This window comes from Neomonachus schauinslandi, chromosome 9, assembly GCF_002201575.2.
Source record: "Neomonachus schauinslandi chromosome 9, ASM220157v2, whole genome shotgun sequence".
Taxonomy (NCBI): domain Eukaryota; kingdom Metazoa; phylum Chordata; class Mammalia; order Carnivora; family Phocidae; genus Neomonachus; species Neomonachus schauinslandi.
This window is the reverse complement of record NC_058411.1, coordinates 49,169,901-49,182,985: the sequence shown is the minus strand read 5'-3', so window position 1 is coordinate 49,182,985 and position 13,085 is coordinate 49,169,901.

Genomic DNA, 13,085 nt, shown 5'->3' with positions numbered 1-13,085 from the left:
CCCAAATCACCGAAGGATGCATTTTAGCATTTGAAATCCTCAGTAGTATTCATAAAATGAATATTAAAAGACACATTGTATTTTTTATTATCCTGAAAAAAGAGAATATTATGACTTCCGTGCCAATTGTCAAACTCCACTTTGGTAAAGAATACATGCATATATTTATAATACATTATACTACACACACAAGCATACACACATGTTAATTTTTAATGCCATGTTTTCAAACTGGAAAACAAAAGGAGAGATACTAATAAAGATTATTTGCTACTTTAAACTTTTCCCTATGTTTTTAATTTTAATCATGAATCTCTTTTTTTTTTAAAAGATTTTATTTATTTATTTGAGACAGACAGAATGAGAGAGAGAGAGCACGCACATGAGAGGGGGGAGGGTCAGAGGGAGAAGCAGACTCCCTGCCGAGCAGGGAGCCCGATGCGGGACTCGATCCCGGGACTCCAGGATCATGACCTGAGCCAAAGGCAGTCGCTTAACCAACTGAGCCATCCAGGCGCCCTTAATCATGAATCTCTTAAAAGAAATGATATCATGTGCTCCTGGGTGGCTCAGTTCAGTTCATTAAGCGTCTGCCTTTGGCTTGGGTTGCGGGTTGTGATCTCGGGGTCCTGGGATTGAGCCCCCCATCAAGCTCTCTGCTCAGCGGGGAGTCTGTTTCTCCCTCTCCCATTCCCTCTGTGCTCTCTTTCCCTCTCTCACTCTCTCTCAAATAAATAATTAAAATCTTAAAAAAAAAACTGGTATCATATACATCCACATTAAAGCTGCACCAATATAATTTCATTTAGGAGACAGTGATTTCTAGCCCCCAAGGTTCAGGACACAGAAGAGGTTTTAACACATTCTTTTCAGTTTATACTACCATATCCCCCCACTTCACATTTTATATTCCTACGACTGCCTGAATAGAAATACTTGTATTTTTTTCCTTTGAAAGAACACTGTGTTATCCTATTTTCTGAGATAATACTGCAACATTTTCAAAGTGATATTCACCTGCACTCTCTTGATCTCTCCAATTAAACTGGTTTTACCTTTTTTTGCCTTTAAAATCAACTTTACTTTAAAAGATATCCCAAGGAAACTCCAAGCACAGAAAAACTCAGCTGTGATAAATCAGTTTCTAATGATAAAGAAGTTTTGCTCCTATAAATGAATATTTCAGTTGTTGTTTGACTAGATTTATCAGTCTAAAGAAAACAGAAATGTACTTTTTCTCATCTTCATTAGATCATAGCTTTTATTAGGCTTGGATGTTGAATGCCAGATGCATTCAATGAAAACAAGATTGATTTATCATCTTCATTGTAAAGTGGTGATATCTAGTGAGGATACAAGTAAATGTTTTGCCTTTGAAGTAAATGGAGCGAATTATAGTCAATATATTCTCTAGAAACTTGTAGTAAACTTGAAGGCTATCTTGAGAAAAAGACCAGATATTGGACACAGTAACCTAAGGAATGAAGAATAAGAGTATCCCCCTACCTACTTAGAAGAACAAGGAAAAATAAGCTTCAACATAGTCTTCAAGCCCATGAAATTTTATCATGAAAACAAACAAAGCAAAACAAGAATCTAGTATTTTTACCTTCTACTATAAGTAGACAAACTAAAAGGGCTTATGTCATAGCATAAATATATGAGATCTCTCATATCCTGAACATGAAAAAATGATATAATATTTTAATGGTTTATTCAATATATTGTCAAATTTTAGCTGAGTGTGTGTGAATTTGATGACTTTCAGAATCCTCCCAGCTCCACAAGATGCTGAGTCTATCAAAGTATCATCTTTCACTGTTTGATGTGGTTATAACTGTAAAACATCCTTCCATCATGTACAATAAAAACAGACTTCAAAAAAAACTAGATGAAGCTAGGAATGTTTAATCTAAATTCATTTTACAGAAGTAGAGAAAAAAATAAAATTTTGCAGTCCTTGGGTTTCTTTTTTTTTTCTCATGTAAAAATAATTTCATTTTTAAAATGAACCTGTCATTAGATAATTTTTTACATCTCAGTGGTTTTGTGCAGCTTTGAGCAATGTACAATATGTTCTCCTTTCCTTGAGGTTGTCTGATATAAGTGAATTTGTGGTGGTATAAATATATTAAGGGGAACGGTTGTTTCACTGTTTAAAAATCGCTAACATCAACACTTCCCTAAAAGGCAAGGACAGAAAAAAAGGGGAAAAAAAAGTTTATCTTATGTGTAAATTGTCCTCTTTACCCAAAACAAATGCACCCCAAAATAAATAGTTTCATTTTCATAATAGCCCTATTTAACCAAAACATAACACAAAAACAGCAGATAATTGGTAAATTTTAAGTCTGCAGTATGTGTCTCTATATAGCAATACATTAAATCATTACATATTTACAAAGAAGGAATGGTAGCCTCAAGATGGGCCAATTCCCTTTGAAATGCCCACAACCAAATGGTTTAAAAATTACCAACTTTTTCATATTTATTTCTGATATACAGATTCATGCTTCCCTTATGATAATGAGATTATTACAAAATATCCCTTAATAAAACCTCCCTCTATCAATCTAAAATTTATAGTCAAAACTTCACACCAGTTCTTTCAGGTATAATACTGAAACCAAAATAATTATGTCTATATAAGATACAACACAAAAATGAAATTGGGTGTTATAGTCCTATCTCTCTGAATAATAATAACACAAATAGCAAATGATAAATATTATAAAAATAATAAGAAAGCTATACATAGGACTTACTCTGTGCCTGGTACCACTGATTGTAATATCAGATATATTTATTTGATCTAATTTTTGAGGGGCAATTATTATTTCATCCACTATAAAAATGAGACAATGGAGCCACAGATATTAAGCAATTTGTTAGGGTTACCCACCTAGAATACAGTAAAGCTAGGATCTGAAACAAAGTAGGTTATTTCTAGAGACCTTCTGAACTGTTCTGCTGTCCCACCTGTCTATAGAAATAATGTTTTAAAAGGCAAAAGTAATTTCTGATACTTTTGTAACTTACTTGGACTTAGTAACATATTTCTAGTCTTTTGAATATTGTACTTCATTCTATTTGTTTCTTACTGTTGCTGTAACAAATTACCACAAATAGTAGCTTAAAAAAGCAACACATATATTATTCTGGAGCTTGGAAATCTGAGATGGCCTTACTGGCCTAAAATAAAATTGGCAGGGCTTCATGCCTTTCTGGAGGCTCTAGGAGAGAATCCATTTTTTTTTTTTAAGATTTTATTTATTTATTTGAGAGAGAAAGAGCATGAGAGGGGAGAGGTCAGAGGGAGAAGCAGACTCCCCGCTGAGCAGGGAGCCAGATGCGGGACTCAATCCCGGGACGCCGGGACCATGACCTGAGCCGAAGGCAGTTGCTTAACCAACTGAGCCACCCAGGCACCTGAGAATCCATTTTCTTGCCTTTTCCAGCTTCTCAAGGCTGCCCTCAGTCGTTGGCTTGTGGCTCCCTTACATCTACAATGGCCAAGAGAATATTTCACTGGGCTCACAGAATAATCCAGAATAATCCCTTCATTTTAAGGTCAGTTGATTAACAACCTCAATTTCATCTGCAACCTTAATTGCCCCTTGTCATGTAGTAGAACATATTCAAAGTTTCAGGAGGGTAGAACATATGCCTCTTTGGGGGACCATTACTCTGCCTATCATACTCATGACATATTTGTGCTGGGTATTTTGTAATGTGTGCTTGTGTGTGTATGTGTGTGTGCAAAACATCATCATCACAATTTAATGGGAGGTTAAATCAATTATCCACTTCATTGCACCTTCAACATCCTTGTTTATAAGTCTAAAATTTAGAGGTTACCTGTATTAACCACTCATATATTTGGTTTTTGTCAGAAATCGCCATTTGGTCAGTGAAACTATAGCAAGGCATGGCAGGTTTATCTACTCTCCCAGACTCTTGGGAGCCACACCTGGTAATAATGGTAATTTTAATACTTAGCCTGATTCTCTGGTGTAAGGTATAAAATCTTTAAGAGCAGAATTCTGTAAGTATTTGTGAAAACTGATTACATTTTGATGACAAGTCTGTTATTATCCTGGGTCACTTGCTTACATTTACTTTGCTTTCTTTTATTAAATTTTCCTCATGAAAAGCAAAGGAAAATTTATATATATATATATATTTTTTAATATATATATATATAAATATTTATATATTATTTAAACAAACACATATGCTTATTGTGTCTCCAAAATGTTGGATTTGAACATGATTAAGAAAGAGCACTCTGGGGGCGCCTGGGTGGCTCAGATGGTTAAGCGTCTGCCTTCGGCTCGGGTCATGATCCCAGGGTCCTGGGATCGAGCCCCACATCAGGCTCCTGGCTCAGCGGGGAGTCTGCTTCTCCCTCTTCCTCTGCTTCTCCCACTGCTCATGCTCTCTCTCTATATATATCTCTGTGTCTCAAATGAATAAATAAAATAAAAAAAAAAAAAAGAAAGAAAGAGCACTCTGTATTGGTGTACTTTGTATGTAATATTAAAAAGTAGAAGAAACTGCTCTAAATATTTATTTGGGTAGTAAGTTGAATCATATTTGACTTTTTGCTCCATTTTTAAATCATGGTTTATAATTCAGAACCAACATAATCCAATAATTCTCAACATAAAGAGAATACTTATTATCAAGCTGGAAAATTTTCTCTACATTGTATAATTATTCCTGAGGGAAATTTTATTTAGGGCTCAACTCCTTTCTTGGAAATAATGACCTAGAGATATAGGCCCGAAACAAATAAAGAATGTATACATGCAAACAAACATTAAACAGAAAATAATCACTGTAAGCACCCATATGTATGACCCAAATTATATGGTGATCATGTGATTATATGGTGTCAATGAAAAAAGGATTAAACAGGTTTTAAAAATGATTTTAGCCTGGGTCCATGAATTGAGGTGCATAAATGCATGGAGCAGTCAGTGTTTCTAAACTTTGTTGTTGTTTTAAATGATCACTTCCTAAGGAACCTTTCTAAATATACTGTTCTTTTTTTTTTTTTTTAAAGATTTTATTTATTTGACAGAGAGAGACACAGTGAGAGAGGGAACACAAGCAGGGGGAGTGGGAGAGGGAGAAACAGGCTTCCCAACAAGCTGGGAGCCTGCTGCGGGGCTCAATCCCAGGACACTGGGATCATAACCTGAGCCAAAGGCAGACGCTTAATGACTGAGCCATCCAGGCGCCCCTAAATATACTGTTCTTAATCACTTCTTTTCTTTCATGAAATTTTCACATCCTTGGAGATAGTATCAACCCCGTTGAAAATACATAAGCATAGAGTGACAGCAATGGAAGGAAGCTCAACAGGCTGTTTTCAAAACCCTTTATTTTACTGACAGGAAGCTGGGACACAGAGAAGGAAATTGATTTCTCTAAAATGATACATACTTACTAGGTAGTATGGATAAAATAAATATAAGGCATGGAATATGGCCAATTTACTTCTTTTGTAATATTGATCAAAACAAAAAGCACTATGGGAAAGAAAAAAATCCGTAAGTACTTACATGATAATTAGGTGATGTAACTGTCAAGACACTGAAGGTATTACTTCTTAGTCTGATATTCTGATGTAAACAGAATGCAACATTATTTGAAAATTCAAAAACTAAGTATTACTTGTGTGATAATGTATAATAGAAAAAAATTCCTTTGAGAGAAGCTCAGCCACAGAGACTTACAAATTCCAATAGAAGGCAAGGCTTGTTTAAAGGTCAATCACACGTATACTCTTGGTATTTTCCCTGAGTTAGAGCTTGTTCAACAAAGTAAGGAGTTCACAACTGTCAGACGCTGGCATTTCAAAGGGTAAAAGACATCTTTATGAAATAATCAGGACAAAAATCTCCTCATGCACAATAATGTATTAAATATCACCTGAAAAAGAGTATTAAAATTTTTCTTCCACCTATTTATGAAAAAGTATCTCCTTTCTTAGAGTAATAAAAATAAATCACAATCAGGAAGTAAAACTGCCATTTGAAGTTAATGTCTTCATATTCCTGATCTAAGTGATTGCAAAATATTTTGCAAAAGATTAGTGTTAAGATCAGAGCAATAAGCAATGTACAATGATTAAATTCCAACATGTAGAGAGAGAAGAAATAAGCCATGTTGCTTGTTCATAGGCATAGATCGTATCTGGCAGGCAACTGCATACATTTCTAGCTGGGAGCACTAGACCACTAATTAAAACTAACAGGATTCTTCTAGCCTAATAAAGTATTCCAAATTTCGTCATGCTACATGCTTTAATTTTAATACATCCCTAAATGGTTTAGGAATACCTGTTATAAAGTGATACAAGTACTGTGGATCTCATGGAGAAAACATAATAGTTACAGTAGGTGGTAATATGTAACAACTCAAAGCAGGTATTTAAAATCTGAAGGAAAAAATAAGTTGTTAAGTCTTTGCCTTGGGCCATAACTTTGATCATGTGAACATAATCTGTTCAACTCACCTATCCTAAATGTGTCTCCAGGCCAGTAAACTCAGGCAAACCTCTCTTCAATTTCATTCATATGAATTTCCTAGGCTTTTGTCAGTTTTTTCTTATCCTTGCTCCCAAATTAATTTTATTTTACCTGGTCCCTGGTTCCTGATTTGTATTACATCATGGTCTTCCTCCTACCCTTCATTGGCTACACCTTTAAACCCAATAGACTTTTGCCCTAATATTTTACTCCTAGGTATCAACTAGACTATAATACCCAAACCCCAAGTCCAGATACCATATCACCCAAACTGACATCATTGGTTGATACCCTAGCTGAAAGTGCCCTATAGAAATCAGACAACTAATTTATTCCCTCATTTATTCTTTTATTCATCTCAAAAGTATTTATTTTTTTTAAAAGATTTTATTTATTTATTTGAGAGAGAGAGAATGAGAGAGAGCACATGAGAGGGGGGAGGGTCAGAGGGAGAAGCAGACTCCCCGCTGAGCAGGGAGCCCAATGCGGGACTCGATCCAGGGACTCCAGGATCATGACCTGAGCCGAAGGCAGTCGCTTAACCAACTGAGCCACCCAGGCGCCCTCAAAAGTATTTATTGAACAGTTCAACAGGCAGGGGAACTCTGCTGGTGTTGGAGGCACAATGATAAATAGGAAAGGGTGGCTCTTTATTCATGGATCTTAATTCTATCTGAGGAGACAGATACGAAATAAATAACTGTATCATTGCACAATTAATTTTTCCATTATAATTTTGATAAATACTACAAATAAGCTCAGAGAGCATCCACATTATATAACTAAAAACTTGTTCTAAGCTGGAAAGTCTGGAAAGATTTCATTGAATAAAAGACATTTAATCTGAGCCTCAAAAACTACAGTTTTATTTTCATGGAATAAGGAGAGAAACAAAACAATTAAAAGCATAGACAAAGGACCTAACATAAGGAGGGGCCTGGCTCATCAGAGGATATATGGAAAGAATCAGTGTCGCAGAAAGTAAAGGGTGAAAGGAAGTGTGTAAAGGTAATGGTGAAATAGATTGATGCCAGATTATATAGCGCAATTTTAAGCATTTTGAATTTTAACTTGAGAGCTTCGGGAAGACATAGGAAACTATAAAGTTGTGAAATTACAGGGTCATACTTGGGCTTTATGAGCATTTTTTGAGAAAGACTATGGATAATGAATTGGGTGTTTATAAAAGAGGCTACTAAAAAATCAGATCAAAGGACACAATTAACAGTGAAAAGACAAATGGGAGAAAACACAAATCTATATCTATAAGAGGTTAGTACCTGGAATATATAAAGAACTTCTACAACTCCACAATTGAAAAGTGAAATAAACCTATTTTAAAATGGTCCAAGGACTTGAATAGACATTTCTTTAAAAGATTATATACAAATAGTCAGCAAGCATATGAAAATGTGATCAACATCACTAATCGTCAGAGACGTATGATTCAAAGCCACAATGAGATATCACCTCATGCCCATTAGGATGACTACCACTAAGAAAAGAAAACAGGAGAAGAGAAAGGAGACAGGGGAGAGAAGGAGAGAGAAAAGAAAAAAGAAAAGAGAACAGAACAAATGCTGGTGAGAATGTAGAGAAATTGAAACCCTTGTGCGTTACGAGTGGGAATGTAAAATGTTGCAAATGCTATGGAAAACAGTAGGACAGGGCGCCTGGGTGACTGAGTTGGTTAAGCGACTGCCTTTGGCTCAGGTCATGATCCTGGAGTCCCGGGATGGAGTCCCGCATCGGGCTCCCTGCTCAGCGGGGAGTCTGCTTCTCCCTCTGACCCTCCTCCCTCTCATGCTCTCTGTCTCTGATTCTCTCTCTCGCAAATAAATAAAAATAAAAATCTTTAAAAAAAAAAGAAAAAAGAAAACAGTAGGACAGCAACTTGAAAAATTTAAAAATATAGAACTATACAATATGATCCAGCAATCCCACTGCTGGGTGTATTATACAAGATAGTTGAAAACAGAGTCTTTAAAAAAATATTTATGTACCCATGTTCGTAGCAATAGTAACCAAGAGGTGGAAGCAACCCAAATGTCCATTAATAGATGAACGCATAAACGAAATGTAATATAGGTTATTCAGTCTAAGAAAGGAAAGTAATCCTTGGGCGCCTGTGTGGCTCAGTTGGTTAAGCGACTGCCTTCGGCTCAGGTCGTGATCCTGGAGTCCCGGGATCGAGTCCCACGTCGGGCTCCCTGCTCAGCAGGGAGTCTGCCTCTCTCTCTGACCCTCCCCCCTCTCATGCTATCTCATTCTCTCTCTCAAATAAATAAATAAAATCTTTAAAAAAAAAAAAAGAAAAGAAAGGAAAGTAATCCTGTCACATGCTGCAACATGGATGAACTTTGAGGACTTTAGGCTAAATGAAATAAGCCAATCACAAAAGAACAAATACTATATGATTCCACTAATATGAGGTAGGTAAAGTAGTCAAATTCTTAGAAAATGGAATGGTAGTAACTATGGGCTGAGGGAAGGGTGGGGGAGGGGAGCTGCTCAAAGGGTATAGAGTTGTAGATTTGCAAGATGAACAAGTTCTGGGCATCTGTTTTATGACACTGTGAATGAATATACCTAATACTACCGAACTGTACACTTAAAAATGGTTAAGATAATCTTATCTGTTTTTAAAACACAATAAAAAATTATTTAGGAGCTATTGCTACAGTTAAAAAAAATGAATGGTAGTTTGGATTAGAATTGTAGCAGTGGAGATCAAGAGAAAGTGATAAATGTAAGAGAGATTTAAAGTAGAATAAACATGCATATTACATGAAATATGTGGGACAAGGGAGAGGAACCAGTCAAAGAAGTATTGAGATGTTTTGAATTGTAAGGCTGTATTTGTGTCAGTATTATGCCTGAGATACGTATTTAAAATGTGTCAGTATGTAAGTAAGAAAAGTTATGGCATGAGATGAAATTATGAAGAGAGAAGAGGCTGATAGTAAAGAAAGAAGAAAGTGAGATATAAAGAGAACCTAGAGCTTTATCTGAACATCTCCAGAGTTTATAAGTCAAGTCAAGGAAAATGAGTGGACAAGAAAAGGCTGAAAAGAAAGTATATTAATAGATGTACTCCAAATCAGATAATCACCCAGACTTACATTTACCAATTCTTTGTTCATTACCTATTAATATTAACAAAAAAGATTACTGTAAAGAAAGAATTCCCCATATAGTCTAATCTTATACTCTATGATGATCAGTGAAAGAAAGTGCAAGGTTTCAATTAAGTCTTTTTTTTTTGCTTTGATTTATGTAAAGATATGTTTAAAGATGTTATGTAAAGATATGTTAAAGTTAAGCAACTGACTTGTAACTTCACAATCACATGCACATCCGTATATATTTTAAATTCATTTATAGATTTTTCATTCCTAAAGAGCTGAAGAAACAAAAACTAAACCTTTTCACTCTTGAGATTACAAACATCAGCCATGTTGTATGTAAAAACTACTATCAAAAAATAGCAACAAAGTGTCCTTATTTATAGTGACACACAAAGAAAGAAACTTGAATCAAAATGTGCTTATCCTCCTTCCTCAACAACTGAGAGCAATTGGAAGTTTTATTTGTGTTCACATTAGATGGCATGTTAAATATGCTTGGGTGTCACATTTTTGTAGTTTATTTGGGGGCAGAAAGAGTAAGATTATGTAGAGGTTATTGGAGGTACATTAATACAATGATACCTTTAAAGGATAGGTTAAGTCAACTACTTGTGCATATTCACTGTAAGTCAACTTACTGTGTAGATTCACCACTGAGTTCAGAATATTTTGTTATAGTGTAACAGATTGAGAATGTCTGGGGATTCTAACCCTTATGTGCATAGTTCATGGACAACTTTTAGCACATAATCATTTCTTGCCACCTGTTATTCAGTACCACCAGAGCACATTGAAAACACTCAAAATAGCTCCAATTCTTAAAACTAATTGTTAAATTGTAGATGCAATGATGGATCAACTCACTCTTTCTTGTAAAGAAATTAAAATGGGACGTAGCTAAATATATTTCCACTGTACTGCTGCTAATCACATTATTGATGATATGCTATTAAAGAGAGGTAGATACCTTATTAATAAAGAAATTTTAAATCTATCCTTGAATCTCTACCTTATGAAATAGTGAGTGTTTCAGGCATTGTAAATCACTTACATTTTTATTATTTGGTGTTCCTCTGTTAAGATGACCTAACCTTAGTTTCTCTGCATTTCAATTTACACAGACAAATTAGCATAAGCCACAAAGTTTTAAATATATGCAATGAAAAATTTGGGGAATAGGGCAAATACCTACTTGAGTAAAATTTTTCTTAATTTTAAGACACTACTTGAGTAAAATATGTTTTAAGATTTGTTTCCGCCTATATTTTGTACTTTATTTTGAGGGAGGTGCAATTGAAATCAGGACTATCCATTCAATAAAATTAATTGCAAAGACATTTTTGAAATACTACTCTTTTAGAAACTAAAATAAACTTTCTTATTCTAATCATCTTGCTATATTGAAATGTAATTTTCAGTATGTTAGTCATTCAGTATGTTAGCGTTGAAATTTACCTTGGTATGAATCTTGCTTTTTGCAATTCTCTTTATCCCTGGGGTAATTTGTATACATTTGAATTCACTTTTTCTCTTGCCCTTTCTAAAAAGATTCTATCAGTTACTCTGATATAATATACTGAAAGCTGACAATGACATACTATTTACATTTTATTATAAAAATGTTTTCACTGAGAAGAATTGCAAATACATAAATAATGACCTTAATATTCTTACAGACTATAAATGTAGCACTGTAGAATAGGAAATATAATCTGAAAATAAAGCTCAATTATAAGGATAAAACAAAAGAACATGAAGGTGTTTTAAAATAGTCTACCTTTCATTTCAACAGGCATGGTGGGTCATTGCAGGAAATTATTATGTTTTAATGAATTTTGAGGGAAAATATTACTATGATAAAATAACTTTTAATAATATTATAAGGAAATACAAATATATTGATGGGATCATAAACATATCAATATTTACTTACATATCAGATATATGTACATGTGTATAATTTGCAAAAAATAATATACCTTATACATTATTTATAAAAATATAGCCAGTAATGGTTTAGCTCTTTATATAAATACACAATAATTATATTGAAGATGATAGAGAATAAATGAATACTCATTACATATATTTTATAGGCTATAATATTTAAAGTATGGTTTTAAAATCATCCATTGAAAATGAAGGTTAATGGTGAAATATATATATGCATACTATATACACACACATATATATGACACACACTATTACATATAAAAACCTGATATTTTCTTTTTTTATTATTATGTTATGTTAATCCCCATACATTACATCATTAGTTTTAGATGAAGTGTTCCATGATTCATTGTTTGTGCATAACACCCAGTGCTCCATGCAGAATGTGCCCTCCTCAATACCCACCACCAGGCTAACCCATCCTCCCACCCCCCTCCCCTCTAGAACCCTGTTTGTTTTTCAGAGTCCATCGTCTCTCATGGTTCGTCTACCCCTCCGATTTGCCCCGCTTCATTCTTCCCCTCCCGCTACCTTCTTCTTCTTCTTTTTTTTTTTTTCTTAACATATATTGCATTATTTGTTTCAGAGGTACAGATCTGAGATTCAACAGTCTTGCACAATTCACAGCGCTCACCATAGCACATACCCTCCCCGATGTCTATCACCCAGCACCCCATACCTCCCACCCCACCCCCCACTCCAGCAACCCTCAGTTGTTTCCTGAGATTAAGAATTCCTCATATCGGAAGAATGAAGGGGTGGGGGGAATCGGAGGGGGACACGAACCATGAGAGACGATGGACTCTGCAAAACAAACTGAGGGTTCTAGAGGGGAGGGGGTGGGGGGATGGGTTAGCCTGGGATGGGTATTAAAGATGGCGCTTTCTGCATGGAGCATGGGGTGTTATACGCAAACAATGAATCATGGAACACTACATCAAAAACTAATGATGTAATGTATGGTGATTAACATAATACAAATAAATAAATAAAATAAACAGCAATATGCTATTAAAAAATAAAATAAATTTAAAAAAAGAATTCCTCATACAGTGAGGTCATATGATACATGTCTTTCTCTCATTGACTTATTTCACTCATAAAATCCTGATATTTTCTATTGAAAAAAACTTATTTCCAGATTTTGAAAATTATATAGAGGTTTGAAAAAGTTATTTCTATTAAAACTTTCCTTTCTTGGAATAAGTTAATACTAATATTTAATTAGAGTCAGGACTTCAGTAAGTGTACACTTGCTTCAGAGAGATAAATCACTGACTCAGGAGAGAAAAACAGAGAGTGCACAAACTTCACCTTCTATTTAGAGAAATGCCAGAGTGACTAGATTGTGACACATATCTCTATCTGCTGACCTTTGGAAGGCACTGGTAGGAGAGTTTTAACAAAGAAAAAAGAATCAAACTAAATTGTTATATGTATTGAATAAAGAAAGTGAGTAGAAGCA